Below are 26,784 nucleotides of genomic sequence, written 5' to 3' on the forward strand. Positions count from 1 at the left end.
ACATTCACACAGTTTTGTTTTTCTTTACATTGTTTTGCACTAGGGCCTCTTCTCAATTGTTTAAAAGATCATTCAAGAGTACATTCATCCAGTAATGAAACAAGTAAAAGATGTGTTCGACTAGAAGCGATGCTGCACAGCCTGATCGATGTATGACATGTAGAGCCGCTCTCTAATCGCTCTCTCTGTACTTTGACACATACATTTCTCATTCACCGATCGGTCTGCACAGCGCCGCTTCAAGTCCAACACACCTCAAGTCTTTATGAGAGAGTCACTGAATCATTCAAACATTGAGCAATAAAGCCGGAATCTACTCCTTTGTGTAGATTCTTAAATGTAAATGTTACATCCCTCTACCCGTCTAGGGGAAGTATCAAAGGAAAAAGACGAAACAAAAACAAAAAAAGGAAAAAGGGAGAAAAAAGCGAGAACACACTTTAATCCTCTGTCCCAGGCGGAAGATGATGACATCAGATTAGATATAAACAAAATGGGTTTTATTTACAAACTATGGGTCTGGTTTCACAGACAGGGCTTAGATTAAGCCAGGATTAAGCCTCAGTTTAATTAGGACTTTTAAGTAGCTTTTATAAACATGCCTTAGAAAAAAACAATATGGCCATGATGTGTCTTCCTACATCAGTTAGGGTTAGGAGAACTGTTGCAAAACATATAACATGCTATAAACGTAATAATCACTGCAATAATGATCCAATTATTTGACTTGGCAGTGCATGTTGCCAGATTGTATAATACTTGCTTGTATTGTTCCTACATCATACCAATATAAAAAAGGGAAAATTTTATTACAGGGAAATCTTTGCCCTTATATTTTGACTTTTGATGGCATTTCTGCCCCAGTGTGACAAGTAACAGTAATGTAGCCTACTTTACAAGAAGCTTAATAGAAATTATCATTCTCACTAAAGAAATGTGACAAACGCATTTATCAAAAAATGTCAAACTTAAAGCTTGTTTTCTACATGAAACAAATCAGTTACACTTTTTTCCAAAATAAACTTTTTTCTGTTCATTTCTAATAATTGCATTTACTTTCAGGACACAGTACACTTAGTAAATAAGTAAATACATGAATATATCAAATTCAAATAAGACCACTTTAGCACACGACCCATCCTGACAGTTTTTTTTTGCAAACTAACCAAAGAAACAAATAATTATTTACACTTTTTTTTCTGAAGCTTCAAACACTCTTTTAGTTCCCTGATCAGACTACAAACAAGTCTTTGTAGTTCTCTAATCATTTCACCAAATTCACAAAGTTAAAAAAGATGATATTGTGCTTTTTGGAGCAACTTCATATTTTGTTAAATTCACAACATTTACTTGACAGGATTATACATGAAAACGAAATGTTGCTCATTGTGACGACTTATGCAGGATTTGAAATGAACTTTTTCACTCACCGGCCAATTTGTCTACTCATTTTTTTTAAGTTAAAAGTAAAAAGTTACTGGCCATTCATAACTTCTACTAGCCAAAAAAGAAAAAGAAAAGAGCCAGCCTAACTACATCACAGCTTATATATATATCTGCCATCCTGATAATTCATTTGATATAATTGAGTAAACAGCTATGGAGCCAGAATTGGCTATTGTCATTTTTATGTTTTATATTTTTCTGGAGGACATGGTGAGGATGTTTCAGCCCCGGCGCTGCCAGGTCATGTATTTTCGGTTTAGCCCTGTTTGAATATACAACCCAATTGAATATAAAAAGTCCAGTATTTATCACGCGCGTCATCGGCAGCTGTCACAGTTGCCAGGCGACAAGAACAATCCTCCGTAGGACCGGTCCGAACGCTTCAGATTTGTTCGGATTTGCAACAATTTGTTAATATTGTGACAATAAGCCTACATTTTGTTACTTAAATTTTCGTACTTTAAGTATTCACATACAAATGTGAAGTAACCTACTGAAGTACTTTTTTCCCCTCATATCACAATATGATTTTACATTGAACTACACAAATGTATGTAGTTTAAAATGTAACAACCTTGAAAATATACAGAAGTAAAATGCAACATATGCAGTAATGCAGTAGTAGCCTAATATAAATGCAAAACCATAAAAAAAAAACCCTGACAAGGAGTTTTTCCCCCTGCAGAATACATACCTTTAGTTTTACTCTTGATACTTTAAGTACATTAGAGTATGCAAGATCATTTTGCTTAACTAAGGTTTTAGTAGTTTTTCCCCAATGCAGTAGTTATTAAAAGTACTTTTTTCAGAAAGCAGTCAATTGAATCAGCCCTGCAAACCTGTTGGTAGACAACTTAGTGGATAGTGGAAATATGCACTCAAACACTCTGGAGACCATCCCAGATGATGTCCCACCAGCAGAAGGCATTACCAGGGTCTCTATTGTGCCCATCCCAGTCCAGCAGCACCACAAGGGTGTCCCGCTCAGCTCAATAAAAGTCTACATCATTTTTTTCTTATTTTATGTACTGTAAATTTAAATGTTTATGTGGATTTTGATATGTTTAACGTATGTTGTAAATAGTTGGAAAAAGTACTTTAATGTAGCCCGTGGAACAAATGATTTTCATTTACCAATTTTATTTTAGAAAATCAAAAAAAGTATAGAAGAATTTGTTTCGTGTAGAAATTATGACTGTAATAACAAAAATAAACAATGTCCAGAACAATGAATTCTCTTCTATTTACACATTTAAAGTTGCATAAAAATAATGTACAGAATTGTCCTTTCCTTTTAAAAAATAAAAGTGAAAAAAAGTTAAACAAGAATGTAGAAAATATATATATTTTTCAATCATTCTCTCAAGAAGAGAAAACAGCCTGTCCATCCTCTCCCTACTCTCATGTGCTCTCCTCGCCTCTGCCTCCCTCTGTAGTTGCATGTCTTCTCTGATCAAGTCCAAAAACTCGTCCTCTGTCTCGCCGCCTTCGTGCTGGTGCTGGTGGTGGTGCTCCTGCTGGTGCTGCTGGTGATGCTACTGGTGGTGCTGCTGCCCCTGGCTCCTCCTCACCGCGGGCACCCACTACTGAACTCGGCCCTGGTGTGTCCTCAGGGATTGAGGCAATGACGACGGGGGGGCTGGTGCAATGCCTCTGTCCCAACACCTCATCCATGAGGACAAACCAGGGCCAAGTTTCAGTAGTGGGTTTCCCACTCACACTCTCACCGGTCCCAGGACACTTGCAATCCTAAGGCAGAGCAAATTAACCATGGATTCTTAACAACAACAGCACAATACATTTCAGCAAAAATGTGTGTATTAATTTTCTTACTTATATATATATATATATATATATTTTTATTTTTTTTGCCTATATGGGACCCATTTTCTCCTGAATTGCTCTAAAAAAGCAGAAAGGGGTACTTAACACAGGGGTGCTATCTTAAGTGAATTGTTAATGCAAAATATGACACATCAAGACATGCATACAAAATACTTCAGAAATCATATTTCTGGATACTCAAATTTGGTTAAAATCTTAGTAGACATAGCTTGCATGACAGCACTACAAAAACACATAAAAGTGAAACCCCATTGCCTTATCTATTGTTGTGGGCTTTATAGGGTGAGTGATATTTCTTATAATACTCAAGTGAGATAGACTAGTGCAAATATTACAAATAGGTCGTTAAACTAATTATTCAATAGTAGGACTGAAAAAGGTTGGACTGTAATAGGTGATGGTTTATTTCTAGCTTTCCTCTATGGGGTGTTGATCAGAACACACTGGATTCGATCAGTTCCATGCAAAGGAGGTTTATTTTTGACAGTCTTTAGCTGTACACCACAGCAGTACACAGGCTTTCCAGCTTAATAGATGTGTGTGGTCGACAAAGGGAAAGAAATAAAGATATATATTAACACATGTCTTGAGTATTATTACACAAACATTATTTCCAAAGCTACCAATCTCTCAAATAAAGAATTATCAAGTTCAGTTCTAGAATAAATAAAGAAATCAATATACAAGCGACGGAATTATTATGCAACACTGGCACCCAGCGGTCAGAAATGGTAAAACATTCAAAACCGAAACTAGTGATTTAAATGAACGGCACGTAATCAGAAACATCGCGTTCTTAAACTTAAAATAACAAGAGTTTCAGCTATTGATGTGATGATCACACATACATACATACAAATCAGTCTCTGGGTGCAATATAAATACTATAGATTGTCATACCTGTCAAGTATCCCGTTTTGGCCGGGAAAGTCCCGTATTTTACCCTTCTTTCCCGCCGTCCTCCCGTATTAGTATTTACCCGTAAATCTCCCGTATTTTAACCTGCGTTATTAAAAAATATTTTTTTATGTTTTAAAAAATATTTTTTGTAATAATTATAAAAAAATAATAATACCCCGGGCCCGCGCGGAGTAAAAAAAAACAAAAAAACATTACCAATCTGAGCTCTGTCACTAGTCTCGCGATAACTGCCACCTGCAGTAGCCTACTGTAGGTGGCAGTTGTCGCGAGGTTAGTGTGTGAGGTCAGATGATGAGTGACAAAGCGGGAAAAAAAATAAAAAAAAATAAAACTGAGACGAATGATGGAAGGCACTCCTGCCAAAAAATCTAAAATCGCATGTAAATACCGTGATCAATGGGACGGCGAATTTAATTTTCTGAAGAGGAGCAGGGTGGGGGACAGTCACGCGTTTTGCAAGTTTTGTAACTGTGATTTTAGCATCTCACACGGGGGAAGGAATGATGTTTCTCAGCACGAGAAATCCGCCAAGCACAAGCGCGGGCTAGAGGGACAAAAACATGCCCAGCCGATGTCAGCATTCGTGACGAGAAATGCCACCGAGGCAGACCAGGTCATACGTGCAGAGGTAAAAATGGCAATGCTGTGTGCCAAAAACAACACTCCTTTCTCCTTCCACGACGACTTCAACAAGTGTGTAGCTGACATGTTCCCGGACTCTGCTATTGCACGAAAATACTCAACGGGAAAAACTAAGGCTACTCAAATCATCAAAGGTAAAGTAGCTAACATACCTATCTTTCTTACTGATGGGCTACTAAAACGGTATAAAATGGGTTTGAAATGTGTTTGAATATTCTAACATTTGAGCATAGGCGTTGATTTCGGTGGGGACATGGAGGCGCCGGCGAGTGAACTGGAGTTCGTCTCATAAATGAACCGAAAATCAGCGTATAATGCACATTCACAGCGTATTTAGACACATTTAGACGTCTTACGAATGACTTAAATAAACAACTAGCCTACTGGTCGACTAGAAAAAAAACTTTTAGTCGGAAGCAGCCCTTATTCCACATATTTTCGAATCAGGCAACAGGACATCTGTGTTGAGCGAGCGACCCTGCGCGAAAAAATTTATGCGTCATTGTACCCAGCACTTCTGAAAATGCACTTCCGAATGCGTCTCTGTACCCAGCACATTTCAAACCAAACTGACGCCCATGCATTTGAGCATTAACCCATGGCATGCATGTTGTAGGCTAACTTACTAGCTAATTACTGGACAATCAACAGGTGCCATAGCAGCAGAACTAGAGGACGAGTTGGCCAAAACATGCCGATCTCAGCCCTTTTCACTGATGTGCGACGAATCGAACAATAGAAAAACAGAAAAAGAATTCGTCATCCTGACTAGACTCTACGATGAGGCCACTCTGCAGGTCTCTACAAGATTCCTGGAGAAGCCTACATGCAATGTAGGAAATGCAGAAAATCTGTATGAAAAGCTTAGTGAAGCATTAAGGTAAGGGGAACTGCACTGTGTTGTTGACATGTTTAGTAGATTGTATTTAATTACAACCTTACAACCAACCTTTCCAATAGAAAAAGAGGCATCCCATGGGATAACCTGATTGCCTTTAACTCTGATAATGCGAGTGTTATGAAAGGCCGCCATAACTCGGTCATCAGCAGACTGAAGACCAGCCAGCCCCACGTCCAGGACCTTGGCTGCATCTGCCACCTGGTACAGCTGGCCACTGGCTGTGGCATCAGAGCAGCCCAGGTACCAGTGGAAGACATCCTGGTGGGGATATACACCCACTTTGATAGAAGGTAAATGCATGCATATAGGCCTGCTATTTCTCTCGCCTAATGTTGTGTGTTACAATGTAACAACATTGCATGTGGCTAACTCATGAACAAGGTAGCCTTGTAGGCCTGCAGTTCATATTCTTTACACACACACTCACTCACAATTCTAACCACTAACAGAGTAATTTTCTATCTCTCAGTGCAAAAAGATGTGAAGTCTACAAAGAGTTTGTAGACTTCACTGATTCAGACCACCTGAAGCTCCTCAGGTACTGCAGCACCAGATGGCTGAGTCTGTTAACCTGCATCCAGAGGGTGCTGAACCAGTGGGATGCACTACAGGTAGGATGGTAACTCCACTCAGCAGATATCTACACAGTTTACTATGCTATATTTCAATTTTAACCATGTATTGCCACCCTGTATCTCTATGTACTGTAGGCCTACTTTAACAGTCATGAAGAGGTGGAGAGGAGTGTTAAAGTGCGTGATCTGGCAAGCCATCTGCGTGATCCAATCGTGAAGACCTACTTCCTGTTCCTGAGTGCTGCCCTTAAGCCTTTATCTGAATTTAACATTGCCTTCCAGGTGGGTGTCAATGATATTGAGTGAATGAGTGAATAATAGGATATAATAAAAATGTTGTGCTTATTGTAGCATTCTTATTTCACTGTTATTTTGTTGTGACCATTGATATTATCTGCAGTCAGAGGGAATACAAATACACAGACTTGAAGAGGAGATGTGCAGGCTGATGAAGAGGATCCTGGGCTACCTCATACCAGCCAGGGCAATCGTGGCTGTACCTCTCAGGGAGGTGGAGTATGGAGATGGACATCAGTTGGCTGATGAAGATCTCTTTATCGGAGCAGACACAAAGGCATTCATGAGAAGCGCTGAGCTCCCTGTGTCAGCCGAGAAGAAAATCTTTCAGTGAGTATATTACCCAGTAGTTATATTATGATATAATCTTTTAACAGTATGAGAGTATAGGCTGTAGTGTGCCTAAAATATTACCACTAATGCATTTTTTTCACTCTTATGCTGTTGTAGAACTGTGAGAAGCTTCTATGAGGCAGTGCTTAAGAAGATGTTCTCCTCCTTTCCCCTCGACCATCCACTCCTGAGGGACCTGAAAGTGCTGGACCCTGCAGCTCGTCTTAACATAACTCCAGGGACAGGTCGATAATAAAAACAGTTTCCAATAGGCTTTATGCCCAGCTCCACTACTTACCCTAGCAACCACCCTAGCAATGGTCAGACACACCTGGATTAATCAGTTTGTCCAATAATGTAAGACAGGAAATAAAGGAGCTGGCTTAAAGGTGCATTAAGCAACTTTTTCATGTTAAAAATACCCGTTTTCTAACCCATACATGCTTAAACAATTGCCTGATGGGCTGAATGAGCCCTTCTCTGATCACTGAGATTGTCTGTATAATCCTGTAAAGTAAAATAAATAAGAGGGATTCGGGCCGGAATTTTAGACTGGGCGTGACGTCATGCGCGTTCACGGCACGCTCACCTGGCTGTCTGGCAGGTTTGTGTATTCGCCGCCATTCTCCGTAGAAGATGGATTCTAAGAGACCGGCTTGTATTTCATTTCAAACACCAACGCAAACTCCACGTAAGATAAAAAAAAAGAAAACTTTTGTCCGTGAGCGTGCACACTTCTGGCTGCAGTTTCGCTTGCCGCCAGAGGGGGCATAGTTCTGCAAAAACTCAGAGACTTGCGCAATGCACCTTTAAGTTCAGGAAGTAATGCAGCTGTGCATAAAGCCTATTGATATTAGGCAAGGCAAGGCAAATTTATCTGTAAAGCCCATTTTTTCAAACAATTTGTCTCAAAAGGCTTTACATCGCATCATAACAACATCCTCTGGGGACAGTTCCCCATTGATAACCAAACAGTTAATTGGCACAGTATACTTGATACTTGTTTAGATCTGCAATGTTCAGTCAAACACTTGTTTTACTTTACAGTGGAAAGGCTAGGGGCCCTGTTCCCTCAGTTGAGGTTGAAAGAGGATAAGATGAGAGAGGAATTCACAGACTATCAGGTGACAGATAGTAAGCAACTCCCCCAAGAAGAAAGAATCGACAGATTCTGGGGCCTGGTAGGAAAGGACATGAGGTTCAGTGAGCTGCCAAAACTTATGAAGGCTTTACTATGCATTCCCCATAGCAATGCAAGTTCAGAAAGGGTGTTTAGCATGGTACGAAAGATTGTTACAGAGAATAGGATGACGTTAGACAACAGAACTGTTTGCGCTCTACTCTCATGTAAAATTAACCACTCTGGCCCAGCCCACAAATACACTCCTTCCAAAACAGTCTTAAAGAATGCAAAGTCTGCTACAAATTTGTACAACAACTCACTAAAAGAGTAAAGAAAAGTAATGTGAAATGAAAAGGAAAAACTGTAAAACAAAAACAATATGAAATGAAAAGAATGTGTGTAATGAAAAATAAAATGTAAATGTAAAGACAATGTTAAATGAACAGAAAATATGCAAATAAGCCTTTCAATAAATGCTCTTCATATACACCCTTTTGTGTTTTCATTTAGGATATAATGAATGTTCACAGCATGTCAATGTCAACAAAGGTAGGCCTATCATTGGCTTCATGCACAACTGCACTACTTCCTGAACTTCAGCCAGCTCCTTTGTTTCCTGTCTGCCATTATTGGATAAACTGATTAATCCAGGTGTGCCTGACCTCAGTAGTCACAACAACAATAATCAGACACACCTGGATTAATCAGTTTGTCCAATAATGGCAGACAGGAAACAAAGGAGCTGGCTGAAGTTCAGGAAGTAGTGCAGCTGTGCATAAAGCCAATTGTAGTTTATAAGTGGTTGACAAGTGGTGATTTTAGCTTTCTTGTACAGCTGTCTTAAAATGTAAGGGATACTGGAGCTTGGTTGGGGTGGTGGGACTGCTCGCGGTGGGCGCCGGAAAATTTCCCTTATTTTCAAATCCAAAACTTGACAGGTATGGATTGTAAGTAATATTGAACATAATCGGCACATTCACGTGCACTCTCGACAGCATGTGATAAACGGCTTCATCTCTGTTAAATACACATCACTTTGTGAAAGGATGACATTGTATCAAGGCTTTACAAACTCCTTAAGTATTTAAAGTCAACTTGGTAAACAGTCAACTTACATTTGTTTATTGACACACACAGTCCCACTTGCACCTTCCGCTTAGTCACGCTCTCTGCTGATAATGATTGGCATTAAGTAACGCATGCGCACGTGACTCTGCCTTTCCAACACAGCCGCCCCCAAATTTGATTTCAAATTTGCTCCTTTGAAAGGCTGACACCATATGGTCTACCATTAGTCACTAGTGTGGATGTCATTCCCTTCATCTCGGATCTCTGGCAGAACAATCAGGCGAGCGATGGGTCTGGTGTAGACTTTGTCCTTTATCTGTACCTCGACTGTTCGTACTTCATTATCTGCCCCGGGAAAGACATTTACTACTCTCCCGATCTGCCAGAATGAACGGGGTAACTGGGGGTCAACAAGCATGACAACTGTCACGGGTTTTATATCTGCTGATGGATTCTGCCACTTTCCCCTGGCTTGCATGTCAGATAAGTAATACTTTATGAAGGCCGTCCAGAATCTATCAGACAATACTTGTGAATGCCTCCATCTCCGTCTTCCTAGGAGCTCAGACACTGGATATATGACTTGGGGTAGGGAACGATCTGGCCGCCCCATCAGAAGGCAGTTTGGGGTGATTGGATCTACATCAGCTATGTCCGCTGAAACGTAACTAAGTGGTTTGGAGTTTAGGATGGCCTCTATTTCTATGAGGACGGTTCGAAGCACTTCTTCAGTGATTGTTTCTGAGCCCAAGGTTGTATAAAGTGCGGCCTTTACTGAACGAATCTCTCCTTCCCACACCCCTCCAAAGTGTGGAGCAGCTGGAGGATTGAAATGAAAGCTAATCCGTTGCTTTGCTAGCTGCTGTTGTAGATCATCACTGAGCTGACTAAAGGCTTATTTAAGCTCTCTCTCACCACCTCGGAAGTTGGTGCCTTGGTCAGAGTATAACTCTGCAGGTTTCCCAAGGCGACCTATAAACCGTCGTAGTGCCATGAGAAAGGCATCGACATTTATGGATGTCATCTATGGTGCACTGCCCGGGTGGTAAAGCACTTAAATACAAGTCCCCATCGTTTCTCCATACGCCGTCCTACTTTGACCAGCAGAGGCCCAAAGCAGTCCATTCTGGTTTAATGGAAAGCAGGCTTGAACATCCGAAGTCGTGGTGGAGGGAGATCAACCATTTTCTGGGAGGCTGGCTTCGACCTCCATTTACAGCATTCAAGACATGTTCGCTGGTGCTTTCTTACTGCCTCTCTCCCTTTCAGTATCCATAACTTTCGGCGGAGCTCAGCAAACACTCGCTCTGGTCCTGGATGGCAAAGGCGAGTATCATACTCCTTTATGAGTGTTAGGGTGACTGGAATCCAATACAATAGGGTGTACTGTGCTTGGGTCTAATCTGTGCAACGGGGTGGTGGTGGCGCAGTGGATAAGACACATGCCTTTGGTGTGAGAGACCCGGGTTCGAATCCACTGTGAGACACCAATGTGTCCCTGAGCAAGACACTTAACCCCTAGTTGCTCCAGAGGCGTGCGACCTCTGACATATATAGCAATTGTAAGTCGCTCTGGATAAAAGCGTCAGCTAAATGAATAAATGTAAAAAATGTAAATGTAATCTAGGGATGCTCATATTGACCGTTTAACCGTTAACCGAAAGTAAAAAATCAGTTAAACGGTTTAAAACGTTTTTTTTAAGCTTCTTTTTTTTAGTTTGCTGCATGGTTAAAAAATGAAATACTATATAGCTTATATTTATTAATTCACGGAGCGCGTCGACACGCGCAACCACACACGTGACACGTGCCTGCAGAATTTTTTTCCGAGCAAGGCAAGCAAAATGAAGCGAGCGAAAAGAAGCACTGTGTGGGATCATTTTAACAGAAAGGGCGACGAAGTTACCAGTAAATTATGCGGCGCCGTATTAAAATACAGCAGTAGTACAAGTACGATGCAGTACCATTTACAAAGCAAACACCCACAAGCATCGAGTGATGAACAAACTTTGCCCTCCATGTTATCAGGGAGAAGATGTGATGCACTGCGATCTGAGGAGATAACGCAGAGAATCTGTTCAATGGTAGTAAAAGACACTTTGCCCATAAGTGTAGTCTGTGGTGAAGGTTTTCAAGAGCTACTGGGCTATATTGAGCCCAATTACGAAATCCCATCAAGATGCACTATTACCCGTAGAATTGAGGCCCGTTTTGAGGAGCGAAAAAAAATCGCTTAAATCACAACTCGAAAGCACAAAGTTTGTGGCTCTTACGACTGACTGCTGGACGGCACTCACAACGGAGAGCTATATAACAATAACGTGCCACTACATCGACGAGGACTGGCAAGTTAATTCAGCTGTCCTTCTAACTCAAAGTATACCAAGCAGACACACAGCTGAGAACCTCGCAGCTAAACTAATTGATGCGGTGGAGACATGGGGACTTAATGGGAAAGTGTCTGCATGTGTTCATGACAATGCACGCAACATCGTGGCTGCAAACTCTCCAGAACGGGTGAACTGGGACTCGGTTCCCTGTTTTGCTCATACACTACAGCTCGCTGTAAATGATGGATTTAATGTGTTCGTGCATCGGGTCATCGTTGCAGCTGGGCGCCTGGTTAGGCATTTTAACCACAGCACCCCTGCATGCAAGGCACTGGAAGATAAACAATCACAAATGAAACTTCCGAAACACCAACTCATTCAGTCTTGTAAAACAAGATGGAACTCGGTTTGTGACATGTTCGGAAGACTTCTCGAACAAAGGTGGGCTGTTACAACTGTTCTGTCTGACCGAACGGTTACAAGGCTGCAAGATGCCAGAACCCTGGAGATACGAGACGAACACTGGCAAATAATGGAGGAGATTGTGCCCGTGTTGGAAACTTTAAAATGTGCAACCACCATAATGTCATCAGAAAAGAGCGTTTTAATTTCCAACATTTACCCCATCACCTTTAGCCTGCTGAACACACACCTGATTAGAGCCGAGGATGATGGCCACAGAGTGACGGAGTTCAAGGCAAAGGTTCGGCAGTCCTTAAGTGGCCGCATGGAGGTAGTTATTATTATTATTATTATTATTTATTATTATTATTATTTATTATTGTCATTGTTTTGCATTAATAAGGAGGTTATATGTTCGTCACAGGTTGACAAGGATGATCTGGTGGCTAAACCTGCGCTGATCGCCTCTGTCCTGGACCCTCGCCATAAACATCTCCTTTTTTTGCACAAACGGAGAAAGAGGCCGCAAAAGCAAAACTTATTGAAATGTGTGCTGCTTTGGAAATGGCCAATGCGGAAGGAGATGAGAAAGCGGTGTCTGCTACCCAAGCTGGAGATGAAGACCGCAGCCAAAGCAACGCCATGATGATGCTCCTGGGAGGTGACCACAGCACCCCTCGTCTAGCCACTGATTATCCAGAAGAGGTTGACATCTACATGAGAGACGATCCTCCTTCTCTGAATATTAATCCTCTTTACTGGTGGAAAGCAAATGAAAGGCGCTTCCCGAAGCTGGCCACTCTAGCGAGATGTTACCTGTGTATTCCCGGGACATCTGTTCCATCGGAGAGGGTTTTTTCTGCCGTGGGTCTAACTGTCAACAGGCTGCGCTCCAGACTGACCCCAAATCACGTTGATATGTTGCTTTTTTAAAATAAAAATTAGACAAGGTGTTGAGGTAGGGCTGCTATTTTTATTTAACGAAAAATCTTAGTCTAACAGAAAAAATTGCGGGTTTTTGAAAGCTTCGTTCAAACGAATTCAGTGTTTTCTTTTTGTCATCTTAATTTGTTAATTATTTAAGTTTAAAAAATATATTTAGTGTAGGCCTATTTTATATTTTTTATTTGTATTATTTTATTCTGTTTTTCTCTCACTGTCAGAAATGCTGCAGGTGCGTGAAAATTTAGACTGAATCCAGGTTCGGTTGTTGATCTGTATGCTGCTGTTTGCACTTTGCACGTTAAAATAAACCCTTTGATAAAAAAATTTAAAAAGTTTGTATTTTTTTAAAGGGTCATAGATATGCGTCAATTTTATTTGTATTTAATGACAATTCAATATTATAATCTTATCAGTTAACGGTTAATAATCGATTAACGAGCGGCGGTTGTCGGTCGGGAAAATTAATCGAAATGAGCATCCCTAGTCTAATCCTTCCACCCACCTTAATCGTCCTCCAACACGTATTAAATCACTGGTTCCGTCAAACTCTGGGGAGAGACAAAGTAAGCGGCTGCTAGGACGAACAGGCTTACCGCTCTTCAACAGCTGGTAGTCTTCAGGAAATCTGTCCATCTGGACCTGTCTCAGCGCAGTCAGCTCTGCCTTTTGGTAAGCACTGGCTGGAGGGGAGCCACTTTGTTCTGCCGCCCCATGCAACTCCTTTGCTACTGTCTCGACCAAGTCTTTCCAGGTACTAAACTTACTACCATCTGCTGTCGCTGGTGCTGAGTTAATCATGCCACAAAATGCACCTCGCTTAAATTCCGTAGTGTCATCAAGCACTAAGCTGTGCATAACTGGTAGTGCTGGCCAAGTACTCTGCGGTTGGAGGAGGAATTTCAGTCCTTGGATCCACCGATTGGGTTCGATAAGGTCCTTCAGGCTCTTACCACGGGTAAGATCATCCGCAGGGTTCCTGACAGAGTCAACATAATGCCACCCTTTAAGGTCAGTCAATTCTTGAATCTCTGCCACCCTAGTGCCCACAAACACCTTGAAGCGGCAGGCTTCAAAATGTAACCAGTGGAGGACAGTTGTTGAATCTGTCCAGAAAGTGACCTTCTGGATCTTCAAGGTGAGCTCATTTTCAGCCAGCTTGCCCAACTGCGCCCCTACAAGAGCAGCACACAGCTCAAGTCTCGGAATTGAGCACTGCTTACATGGGGCGACATGTGATCGGGCCATGAGGAAGGAAAGGTGTAACCTCCTGCATGGATCTTCTGAGCGAAGGTAAGCAACTGCCCCGTAAGCTTTCTCAGAAGCATCAGTGAAGATATGGATTTCCCGGGTGACCTCTGGGCTGTCCATCCTGGATGGAATGTAGCACCTAGGGAGTACTGAAGCTCAGCTTCCCACATCTTCCATGCCTGTCGAAGATCCTCAGGAAATTGTGAATAATCCCAGTTCCTGTTCTTAGTCCAGAGCTGTTGAACAATCACCTTGGCTCGTGTGGTGAAAGGAAGAATGACACCAAGGGGGTCATACTGACTTGCTAACACATGATATATGTTCCACATCGTCAGAGCACTGTAAGTAACAGGTCTATGCTTAAATCCTAGATGGTCCGACTCACAGTGCCAATTCAGTCCAAAGGTGGATTCACGTGGGTCTTCTTTATCATGTGAAAGCCACAGCTCTAGCTTAGAAGATCTGGCTTCTGGTGGCAAGTGACTGACGACTTCTTGCACGAAAGCGCAGGAGGGGCTTGTCCTCAGGTAGGAGTCGAACTTGGTGGAACATTCCACGTATATCACCGTTGATAGCCACACAATGCTCCCTGAAACGAAGTAGAACACCTAGCAGAGACGGGCTCAAGGTTGGACCAGGCATCAAGGAATCGTTAAGGTTCAGTCCTTAATATTGGAAAGAGCAATTGAACACAATACGGCCCTTACTATTGTGGCTGACTAAGTAGTGCTTGCAGCAGCTGAGAGTTTGGTAACTGCTCCATTCAGCTCTAGCTTTTCAATTTCAGCATTGTACACAGCTGCTTTCTCTGTATTTTGGATTAGTCGTCGTTCCATACTCCGGAGACTTGGAACCACAGCCTCTTTCGGAGCACAAAAGAAGGGTGAATCCTTTCTGCACAACAAGGGTGTGTAAGAACTGATTTTCCTGCTAAAACAAAACGCACTCTGCAATAAAGCCATAAAATGCACCCTGGACAGCAGATAGCAAAGACAGAGCACAGAACCTTACCCTCCCCAAACTTATCTCCTTGTTTGACTTCAACTCATCCCCCTCTCCCTCCTCAAGTCACTGAGAGTTCATTAAGAATGTCTAAATATCACATATGGTGTATCTTGTGAATATGTTGTTTTTTCCTTTTCATGTTTGGTATCATTTTAAGTGTGCGATTGGTAAAATGGTCTTAATTTCATTGCAGTCATTGGTTTAATGAGAAAGATTGAGAAATTAGGAGAATCCTGTTTCTCCTCTCTGGATGATGTCTCTTTATGATATCTCCTGAAACCAGATGCTACCCCCCTGGGGTACATGGATTGGCCCAAACAACTCTAAACAACATTTGTATAACCCCTTTTGTTCTGGTCTGGTATTTAAGGCGAGGTGACAGAGCAGTCTTTGGGACCTTTTACCAAGCATCCCCCATAGTGATGTTTCAGTGTTTTCCTGTTGGAGAGCCCTGACACACCACTGTATGTCTCTGTCAGGAAAGCATTATTTACTTTAGAGTCATCTTTGAGTAAATGATGTCATGTATTTATTATTTCTGAATTGGCTTTTAATCATGGCATGAGACATTTTTTACCTGACAAATAAATGTTACATCTTAATTTATTCTGAAGTTTTCTGAAATCATTATTTTAGTAGACAATGAGGAGGCTGGCGCTACCACAGCTCTGTGTCCAGGATAGGTCAAACTAAAGGCGCATGTATGAATGGAGCAGTAGGCATGTCATCTGAAGACCTTTTGATTTCTGTCTATCACTGACTTGGCAAGTTGTATGGAAGTGGCTAAATAAACTACACTTTTTTTGTATCAGTGAGCAGTACGCAACCGACTTAAGAGGTATTAGCAAACCCTGCACCCTATGACCAAGATCAGACTGGCGAGGCTGTGTCCGTGAGATCCACGTAAACCCGGGGCGTGTGACTCTGTGCGGCATCGGGTCCCTTAGTGAATTAATAATTGAAAGTATGGGATACTCCGAATAATCAAAGATCTAAATAATTCATAATCAATATTTATGATTATTTTCTAATCAGAAACATGTTCTAAATTTGATTATCATTTGAAATTGGAGTCAGATTACGTATAGTGCTAAAGTAATACTAAAACTAAATTCCAATAAATTAAGTGAACTTCACTGGAGCGCTGAAAAGACATACACGCATTAAACCTTCGCCAGGCCGTTGGATTCCGTCGTTGGGCCAATGGATGGTCCTTACAGGTGTCACGTAGCGTAAGATTCCATTGACCTCCACGCGAGTTGTCCTGGTCTCTAAGAGGTTAATGGCCTCCTGATCCTCCCTGGACGTTTTCACCTGCTTTTCACAGCGGAAAGGCAAAACATCAAGTTGCCATAGCTTTTCAACGTCTTTTTTGAGTTCCAGTTCAGCAGGGGTGAGAGACTGGAAAAGGCACTGTTGTGGCTGCAACTTGGTCTCCAAGATCTTGGCTGGTCCCTGCAGTGTCCATCCAAGCCTTGTCTTTATGGCAGCCGGACCACCAAGTGGACCAATTCGGACAGGTGCCATTGGTGTGAATAGGTGGGTATTATCAGCAAGGAATTATCAGGAAGTTAACCGTGGTACCACTGATGGTCTGCACATCTTGGCGGATTGTCTGCAAGGCTATGTTTTCAGCTTGGCCTTGTATGCCGAGTTCATGGGCGGCATCAGGAAGAAGAATAGTGCACACTGACCCATCATCCATGACAGCATAGGTGTCGAGCGTCTTGCCTCCATAGCGTAGCAAGACCCTGATGACCTTTAGGAGAACAGCAGTCAGTGGGTCTGTCCAAGTACAGTGTCTCAGTGGTTGAACTAACCAGGCAGGAACCTTCTCTGGTACTCTTTGTGTTGACCTTGAGCAGGATTTGCAAGTGCTTCCCTTTGCAGATGCTACAAGGCTTCTTGAGTGTGCACTGGGCTGCTTGGTGTGCACATCCACAGTGCCAACAACGATGATTGGTCATTTTGCTGTTTATTTGCTGTTTATCAAAGGACTTAAAAGTGGCACATTGACTAAGATAATGGTCCTCTTTATCGCAGTATGGACAAAAAGCTCTAGGTGGGACTTTAGGTTTCTCCACTTTAACTGGTTTAACTTGAGACGGTGCTGAGGCTATCTTTGTGGCAATGTCATCCGCTCCATGAAGGATAGTAGCTGAACGGGCAGTGGGTTTGGTTTCCCGCCAACGGTCTGGTCTCCGGCTCTTGTAACTGATCTGTGCCTCACTGCTTTGGCACCAGGCCTCATACTGGAGCCACTCAGAAAATTCCCGAAGGTTATACACAGACCCAGGATGGTGGTACATCTGTCTTCGGAATCCTGATCTCATTTCAGCAGGTAACTTACACAGCAGTCTCTCTACATGTGACCCACATCGAAGCTCAGCTTCACCTTCATCTCCAAGAGTTTCCAACATACCAACAAGAGCCCTAATCTGTAGAGCAAAATTGTCAAAGGCCTCCGTATCTCCTGGTCGGATATCTGGTGAATCCATCACGTTAGCAATCTTCTTAAGTGCCAACTTGTGTGGCTGGCCAAACCTTTCATTCAGAGCAGCCATGGTATCATAGAATGGAAATGGTGAATTGAGATAGGAATCTGCCACCAGACAGGCTTCATCTAGCTTCAGATGATCCAGCAAGATTTGGTACCGGAACAGTTCTGTGACATCTGGTGGTAAAAGGTTCTCAAAGGCTATCTTTAACCGGTTAAACTCACTGGGGTCTTTAGTACAAAAGTCGGGTATGGTTGGCACTGGACCTCGGTAGGTGGTTTCTTGCCTTGCAGGATTCAGGTTAGAGGCATAAGGAGCTCTGTGTACAAACTTTGGCCCTATGGGTTGTTGGGACTGAGAACGCACCTGTTTATCTAAGGTCTCTCTAGGGGACTTGTACAATGTTCTTGAATGCCAGTGAGGGACAGGAGTATCTGCATGGAGGCCCGGCATAGGATGAGCGGTTCTCTGATAAAGAGGGTGATTTGGGTTTTCAGAATGCTGCCAGGAAGGGAAATTATGGTGAGCACGTTCACCACACATGTTTGTCTGAATGTGTGATTTAGTAGGACCTGCAGCCAAGATCTATTCTTTCATTATCTGAAGTTCACCCATCATTGTTCCCAAAATGTCTAACATGTTAGAGCCACTTTGAGGCTCTACTGTTCTCTCCTTTGCTGGGTTGGGCAGATTGTAATAGCCAGTACACAGATTCAAACTGAGTGAGGAGCCACCTGTTGTAGCAGGAAAGGGCTGGTGTGGCCTTAGAGATGGCACTGTTGTGTAGTCTGTCTGGCGTCGCTTACCATAGGTAGGTGGGGGCAAAGATGGAGACACCATTGAGTGTGGATGGTAGGATGCAGTTCCAGGATACGGGAGAAGCCTATCCTGTGCAGGAAAAGATGTATTTGGCAACGGCGTGAACTGGTTTTATTCCCATGGCCGATGATATGGAGAAGACTGAGGATGGTGAACTGGCTGCACTGGAGTGTAGATGGCGCTAGGTTGTTGCAGTTCAGTGTTATCCATTCCTTGGAAAAAAGGATCCTTTTCCCTGACTACGGACCATTCATACACTGTGTCCCATGGACCTTGACTTATGGGACTTGATACTCTGGTAGAAGGTGAAGGGATGTTCTCTGCAGCATCTCCAAGCCACTGTGTATGCGGTGTTGTGTGAGGCGATACCGGCTGCCTGCCTGCTCTATGACGCACAGTTGTAAGATCAAAGTCTTTAAGGTAAGCAGGAAGATGAACTTGACGTTTGGGTCTCACAATCTATGAAGATGCTTCTTCAGGTTGCATCGTGATACTGATCAATTCTTTGTCCATAAGGAATGCCAGATCCAGCTCAAAGGGCCATTTATTCAATAGTAGGACTGAAAAAGGTTTGACTGTAATAGGTGATGGTTTATTTCAAGCTTTTCTCCAAGGGGTGTCGATCAGAACACACTGTATTCGATCAGTTCCATGCAAAGGAGATTTATTTTTGACAGTCTTTGGCTGTACATCACAGCAGTACACAGGCTTTACTGCTTAATAGTGTATTTTAAATGCTAATTAATAATCTGTTTGTAGGGAGGGTCATAAGCATCAACATATGTTTTAAACCAATGAGTAAATAAAAACAACAATGTAAGCACCTTTTGTGAACTTTATATAAACACCAAAATAGACTCAAAACAAAGAAACAACATTTCTATATAGTTCTGTATATGGGTTGAAGTAAGATGCAAGTCTTGATTGTCTTTAAGGAGTCAAATGATGTGGAGGTTTGATGGTAAACGAAACCCAATAATTGTAGATGACAGTCATCAAACATATATATTTCCCATCAAAGGAAGTCCGTAGCAGCAATCAAATCATGGACCTCGTAGAAGTACTCAATGTGGCATAATCCCAACCAGGACCACAAAGTTGGCACAGATTCATTCAGCAGATACAGAAAAGTCCTTCTACAAAATACAAAATGCCTCCTGTTATTAATCTGCATCAAATCCCCTATATTCAATAAGCACAAAGATACCATTTCACCAGTAAATAAAACTTAAACATTAACATTAACGTTTTACTTACAGTTGAGCATGAAACAGACGGTTTCCCAACAGGACTTTGTTTGACCAAGGAGGTCAGCCATGATAATTTCTTCTTCTTCTTCTTCTTCTTCTTCTTCTTCTATTCCTTTCCGGCAGACTAGGCACTACTAGTGCATTGCTGCCTCCCACTGGTGATAAAGATAGTCTACATTAAGGCTCCCCTAGCCTATATTTTCCAATATATGCCCGCGGCCTTTAGGAAGTTAAATAGTTCCTATGCTCTTTCTGTTTGATTAGGACCATCACCCATCAGAGTTTTAACAGAGAATAAATCAACTCCCAGAACGTTTAGACCAATGAATAACAATCTCCTTTCCTCAGCATATCTCGGACAGAACATGATGACATGCTTGACAGACTCCTGTACTCCACAGGCTTGACACTTGCCGTCCCTGTGCTTTCCCACCAGAAACAGCCCACTTGCCAATCCACAATGACCCAGTCTTAGTCGGGCCAACTTATCTGATCCATCCGAGGCAGGATAATTGAATTTCCAGGGTTGACTAATGGTTTTATGTCATAGAACTTCCTTGATTTATGGGAAGTGTTCCCGGTTCCGGATGACCTGATCTATGCAGCCTAACATTGAATTATAGAAGTCTATAATGTGATATGTGTATGCTAGGTCAAAGAGATGTGTTTTTAGTCTAGCTTTGAACTGACAGAGTGTGTCTGCTTCCCGGACAATGGTGGGAAGACTGTTCAAAAGTTTTGGTGCCAAATAGGAGAAGGATCTACCGCCAGCAGTTGATTTTGATATTCTAGGTATTATCAACTGGCCGGAATTTTGAGATCGCAATAGACGTGAAGGACTATAATGCGTTAAGAGCTCGCTCAAGTACTGCAGAGCAAAACCATTTAGTGCTTTGTAAGTAATCAGCAATATTTTAAAATGTATACAATGTTTAATAGGGAGCCAATGCAGTGTTGACAGAACAGGGCTAATATGGTCATACTTCCTGGTTCCGGTAAGAACTCGAGCTGCTGCGTTTTGGACCAGTTGTATTTTGTTTATTAAGAGTGCAGGGCAAGCACCCAGTAGAGCATTACAATAATCTAACCTTGAGGTCATGAACGCATGAACAATGTCAATGAGAGCATATGGAGTAATTTAGATATATTTTTAAAATGGAAAAATGTGGTTTTACAGATACTACACACATGACTTTCAAATGAAAGATTGGTATCAAAGAGCACACCCAGGTTCCTAACCGACGACGAAGACTTAACAGAGCAGCCATCAAGTATTAGACAGTATTCTAGGTTATTACGTGAGGACGTTTTTTGTCCAATAATTAGAATCTCTGTTTTTTCAGAATTTAGTAGAAGGAAATTACTAGACATCCAATTTTTTATATCAGCTATGCAGTCCGTTAATTTTGTGAATTGGTAGTTTTCGTTAGGTTGTGAAGAAATATAGAGCTGAGTATCATTGGCATAACCGTGAAAGCTAATTCCATGCTTCCTAATGATATCTCCTAATGGTAGCATGTACAGAGTGAACAGCAGTGGTCCTAGTACTGAGCCTTGTGGTACGCCATACTGAACTTGTGATCGATATGACATATCTTCATTTACTGCTACATCATTAACTCATTCATTAACTAATAATGGTCAGATAAGTATGATTTAAACCATGCTAATGCAATTCCACTAATCCCAACATAATTTTCAATTCTATTTAAAAGAATGTTGTGGTCAATAGTGTCAAATGCAGCACTAAGATCGAGTAACACTAATAGAGAGATACAACCATGATCGGATGATAAGAGCAAATCATTTGTGACTCTAATGAGAACTGTCTCGGTACTATGGTACGGTCTAAATCCTGACTGAACATCCTCGCAGATATAATTTCTTTCTAAAAAGGAACATAGTTGTGAGGATACTGCCTTTTCTAGTATCTTTGACAGAAAGGGTAGATTCGAGATTGGCCTGTAATTGACTAATTCTGTAGGATCAAGTTGCGTTTTTTTAACAAGCAGTTTAATCATAGCCAGCTTAAAGGTTTTTGGTATGTATACTAGAGACAAAGATGAATTGATGATAGTACGAAGAGGATCTATGACCTCTGGAAGCATCTCTTTCAGTAGCTTAGTCGGTATAGGGTCTAACATACATGTTGTCAGTTTAGATGATTTAATGAGTTTAGCGAATTCTTCCTCTCCTATAGCAATAAATGAATCAAATTTTTCCTCCGGGAGACTACAATGCATTCCCTGATACGATACTGTAGTAGACGGTTGCATAGTTATAATTTTCTCCCTGATATTATCAATCTTATAAGTAAAGAAGTTCATAAAGTCATTACTGCTGTGTTGCTTGGAAATTTCTGGGCTTGAAGCTTTCTTTTTCATTAGTTTAGCCACCATTTCAAATAAATACCTAGGGTTTTGTTTATTTTCTTCTAATAGGGTTGAAAAATAAGCCGATCTAGCTGCTTTTAAGGCGTCTCTGTATGCAATCGAACTCTCTTTCCATGAAATGCAAAATACCTCTAGTTTTGTTTTCTTCCAGTTGCACTCCATTTTTCTGGCTGCTCACTTAACTGCCTGAGTGTGCTCGTTGTACCACGGCGTTGGACTATTTTCTTTAATCTTCTTTAAATGCAACAGAGCACTGTGTCTAAAGTGCTGAAAAAGAGAGAGTTAAAAGTTTCTGTTGCAATATCGAGTTCTTCTAAGCTATCTGGGATGCTGAGATGATGAAACTGATTAGGAATATTATTAATAAAGCAATCTTTAGTGGCAGAAGTGATAGGTCTCACATATTTGTAACACGGAGTCGGCTTTGCAGCCTTGGCTAAATGTAATTTACATGAGACTAAATAATGATCTGAGATGTTGTGCATCGACGGAGGTATGACACTTCATTTTTCCAAACACTTAATCATGCTAAAGTCATATGGGACATTCGATCAAAACCTAGAGGCTTATTAGGGGGACATCTAAATATAAGAAGTATTGCCTCGAAGACTGATGAAGTGGAGAAACTCCTCACGGACTCAACCAGGTTTCAAAAAGGCAAACATCCTCACATGTGACTTTTGTTTTTCCAGGGTACAATATATTTAGGAAAGACAGAAAGAAAGGAAAAGGTGGAGGGTTACTTATTTATGTAAAAGATCATATAAAGTGTAAACAAATAGAGATAAGTGAAAAGCTGCAGACAGAAATAGAATGTTTGGCAATCACCATAACCTTATCACCACAAATGTCATTTATATTGGTTGGTATTTATCGACCACCCGCTTCAGATGTTACTTTTTATAACTCATTTAAGGATATTTTAAAGGAAATGCAAAGCAAAGCCATGGAAAGGAGGTGATTGTTTTAGGAGATTTTAATGTAAACTGGACTGATAAGAAAAGTAGAAAAAAACTGAAAGAAATGACTGGTTAGTATGGTTTTAGTCAGATGATAAAACCCAAATTGATCTATTATTTTCTGATAAACCAGAGATAATTATTAAATCTTTTAACTTTGTTACAGGAATTTCTGATCACAATTTAGTACTCATTGCCAGGAAGTTATGTAAGAAAAGGTTTATTTTTAGACAACAAAAGAATGATTCTTCCTTTAGGATACCAAAGAAAGACTTGCCCAAATTTGATACAGAATTGAAAAATTCAGACTGGGATAGGTTAACTAGTATTGAAGAAACTAATTCACTTTGTAAGGATTTTATAGATATTGTCAACAGTGTTAAGGCTAAATTTATTAAGAAAATAGCTAACAGACATACAAATATAAACATACCTTGGTTGACAGAACATATTTGGAATTTGATGAAGAAAAGAGACCATCTACTCAAAAAGGCATTAAAATCTGGCATTGATACTGATATGCGTCTCTTTAAAGATTGCCGTAACAAAGTAGTGAATGAACTTAGGAAGGCGAAAGCAAATTTCTTTATTGACCTAATTAAACAGGCTAAAGGAAATAATCACTTACTCTGGAAACACATTAATAAACTCTCTCGAAATGAAAATAAAAGTATTAAAGGTAGGGTAGGTAATCATTTTTCTAAAAAAAAAACATTCCAAATTTGTTTAAACTGTCTTTATATACCAATACATAATTAAAATGTAAGTACTCTGAAAAAGAAAATATAAAAATCGAGTGACTGTAGACCTTTTAATCTGCAATAAACACAGCTCATTATTTCCATTCACTCCACCCCCTCCCTTCTGAGCTCCTTCCAAAGCCACGCCCCCAAAACACATGAACGCGCGACGCCAAACGCTCAGGCTGGAACAAGACGCATTTATTACCTGAGACGAGTGGAGAGGAAGGAGCGCAGTACATACAGTGACATCATGTCAGAATCACATGTAATAAAATACCTAACTTTATCAATATGAATATAAACAAATAAGATTTCTTTTAGTACTCACTATCAAGCTAGCATATCGATAATGGTAAAGTTTCATTCGGTAACGAGCTATATTTATAAGGCAAAACTAAAAACAGGTTGGATTGATACACGTTTTTCCATTACCATCAGTTACACTGTGATGAAGATGAATTTCGTGTAAGATTCATAACATATACGGTGTTTTGCATGTAAGAGTTTCCATGATGAAAACATTGTTGACTCTAATGAAGACTAACGTACACTCCGAGTCCGGAGACAAGTACCGCATTGTCGGTTCGAGGACAGGTCCGGGGTTGAGGGCGAAGCAGAGGAGGTCGTTCAAGAGCGCGGGCAGGGTCCGAGGAAGTAGTTTTTGCCTTGTTTGCCTTCGCTGACTGCATATGCAGGTGCTTTGAGCTGAATATTTCCGGGAACGGTGACATGTGATGAGTGCACGCCGGGCAGCGCGCGCAGTGGGGCTCGGGGCGGGCACGAGACATGAAGGCATCTGATTGGTTCTTTACATTCGCACCGAATGGCAGTGATTGGTCAGAGTTTTTACTGTCCTGCAGCTGCTACAGAGGTCTGATTTTTTTCATTCCTTTTTCTAAACACATAATGTATTGACTACTATCAGGATGGAAGGACCATTTCACCCAGTATAAAAAAAAGTGTTTCTGAAGAGGATTACCTACCCTACCTTTAAGTCTTATGAGATGAAGATCAACAATATACTAACACAGGATGTGAATGAAATTGCAATGTCTTTTAATATGTTTTTCAAAGACTCTGTTTATGCTTTGGTTAATCAATTTGGGAGCAGAAAAATTAGTATCATATCACCAGATGTTACCTATCCTGTTTTTTTCTTTAAAAGAGGTCTGTGAACAAGAAGTTATGGATATTTTAAAAGGTTTAAAGGACTCAAGAGCTCAGGATATTTATGGGATGGATTCCTGCTTGATAAAAAGGAATGCTATAACTTTGTGTTCCTCAGTTACACCGCTGATAAATAAGTCTTTCGGACAAGCTGTGTTCCCAGAGAGTTTAAAAGCTGCAGTTATTACTCCAATATTTAAGGGGGGAGACCATTCTGAATTTAATAACTACAGACCAGTTAGTATGCTTCCAATAATATCTAAGGTAATTGAAAAAGTTGTGACTAACCAGTTAATTAACCATCTGAATTTGGGTCACCATTCCTTGAACGAAATGCAGTTTGGGTTTAGACCGAGACATTCAACAGAGACAGCTCTCTGCTATTTTGTGTAACAGTTAAAAGGCATGTTAGATAAAGGAGGGGTGGTAGGAGCCATCTTTATAGATTTAAAAAAGGCATTTGACACAGTCAATCATAATGTGCTGTTATCTAAATTATCAACTCATAATGTCTCAGCAAATGCTATTGAATGGATGGCTTCATATTTGCGTAATAGACAACATTGTACAAGAATTAAAGGGGCATCCTCCTCATCCTTAGATTGTCCTACTGGTGTTCCACAAGGCTCAGTTTTAGGCCCTCTTTTATTCAGTATTTATATAAATGATCTGCCATCTGTTTGTCCAGAAGTCAAAATACAAATGTATGCAGACAACACGGTTATTTATGTTCATGCTAAATCTAAACAGCATGCTGCATCTCTACTCTCAGGAGCTATGGAGAAAAATCACAGATTGGATGACATATTCCTGTTTGACATTAAATTATTCCAAGACGGTTAGTATGTATTTCTCCATTAGAGGAAGTAGTTGCACTCCTCCTGTGATTAGTATTAAAGGACAAAATGTACAAGATGTTCAGCAAGTTAAATATTTGGGTGTGTTTATTGATAGTGGTCTACCCTTCAAGAAACATATTACAAAAATGTCTAAAACAGTCAAGTTTAATCCGGCTCATTTCAGATTTATAAGAAATCAAATGAGTATAGGTGCAGCAAAACTGTTCATGCATGCCATGATATTGTCACATTTTTCATATTGTAGCACAACCTGGTCTCAAACAAGTCTTACATTAATGCAACCACTTCAGAGTCTGTATAAACAAACATTGAAAGTCATGGATAAAAAACCTAATTCTCATCATTATTGTAATATAGTTAAAAAGCATAAACTGTTGACTTTTGAAAACTTTCTGTTTATGTCAAATGTTGGTTTAGTATATAAGATCATTCATGACTTAGCACCACAATCTCGTAAACAGTTTGTAACAATAAACAGACCAGGCTCAAGGTTAACAAGAGCTTCCTCAAAAGGGGACTGCTGTGTTAAGTTTCGGTCCACGACATTTGGACAAAACTGCTTTTCAGTGAAGGCAGCTGGGATGTGGAATTCCCTACCACTGAGTGTTAGAATGTAGTACATTCATAAATTTTAAAGGTGGTGTAAAAATATGGTTGAAGGATAATCAGGTTTGTAGTCATTGAGACACCGAATGTGGTCAGTATTTTGCATGCTATTGGCACCTGCCCAGGGACTGCAGATGTGAATTAGCTTTCACCTAAATCTGGTACAGTATATATATTGTGCATTGTCCCTGTTAAATAAATAAATAAATAAATAAATAAATAAATAAATAAATAAATAAATAAATAAATAAATAAATGTCATCGCTCTGCTGCAGAATTTCAACGGCATCAACATTTATTACGTGTGGTAATATTAGATCTAGAGTATGATTACGAGAATGAGTAGGTCCTGACACGTGTTGTCTAATTCCAATAGAGTTCAGAATGTCTTTAAATGCCAATCCCAAT

At 40.7% G+C, this 26,784-nt stretch overlaps 3 protein-coding genes across 5 annotated transcripts in view; all 3 read right to left on the bottom strand.

The window, feature by feature from the left end:
• Positions 1-26,784, bottom strand: part of LOC309506318 (uncharacterized protein) — a 259,358-nt gene that overhangs the window by 208,337 nt on the left and 24,237 nt on the right. The window contains exon 2 of one of the 3 annotated variants that reach the window (XR_014208701.1): positions 2,123-3,195. The exons of the other annotated variants lie outside the window; for them this stretch is intronic. The gene's annotated coding sequence lies outside the window, so the exon portion shown is untranslated. Of the gene's footprint in view, positions 1-2,122; positions 3,196-26,784 lie in introns of those variants that run through there. 3 annotated transcript variants of the gene reach the window in all.
• LOC309506336 (uncharacterized protein) overlaps positions 1-26,784 on the bottom strand; it is a 253,365-nt gene that overhangs the window by 131,233 nt on the left and 95,348 nt on the right. The window lies entirely within an intron of this gene.
• The window catches only part of LOC309506303 (uncharacterized protein), a 109,620-nt gene that overhangs the window by 3,407 nt on the left and 79,429 nt on the right, over positions 1-26,784 (bottom strand). The window lies entirely within an intron of this gene.

Source organism: Leuciscus leuciscus (assembly GCF_965113295.1).
Source record: "Leuciscus leuciscus genome assembly, chromosome: 9".
In the NCBI taxonomy this organism is placed as follows: Eukaryota; Metazoa; Chordata; class Actinopteri; order Cypriniformes; family Leuciscidae; genus Leuciscus; species Leuciscus leuciscus.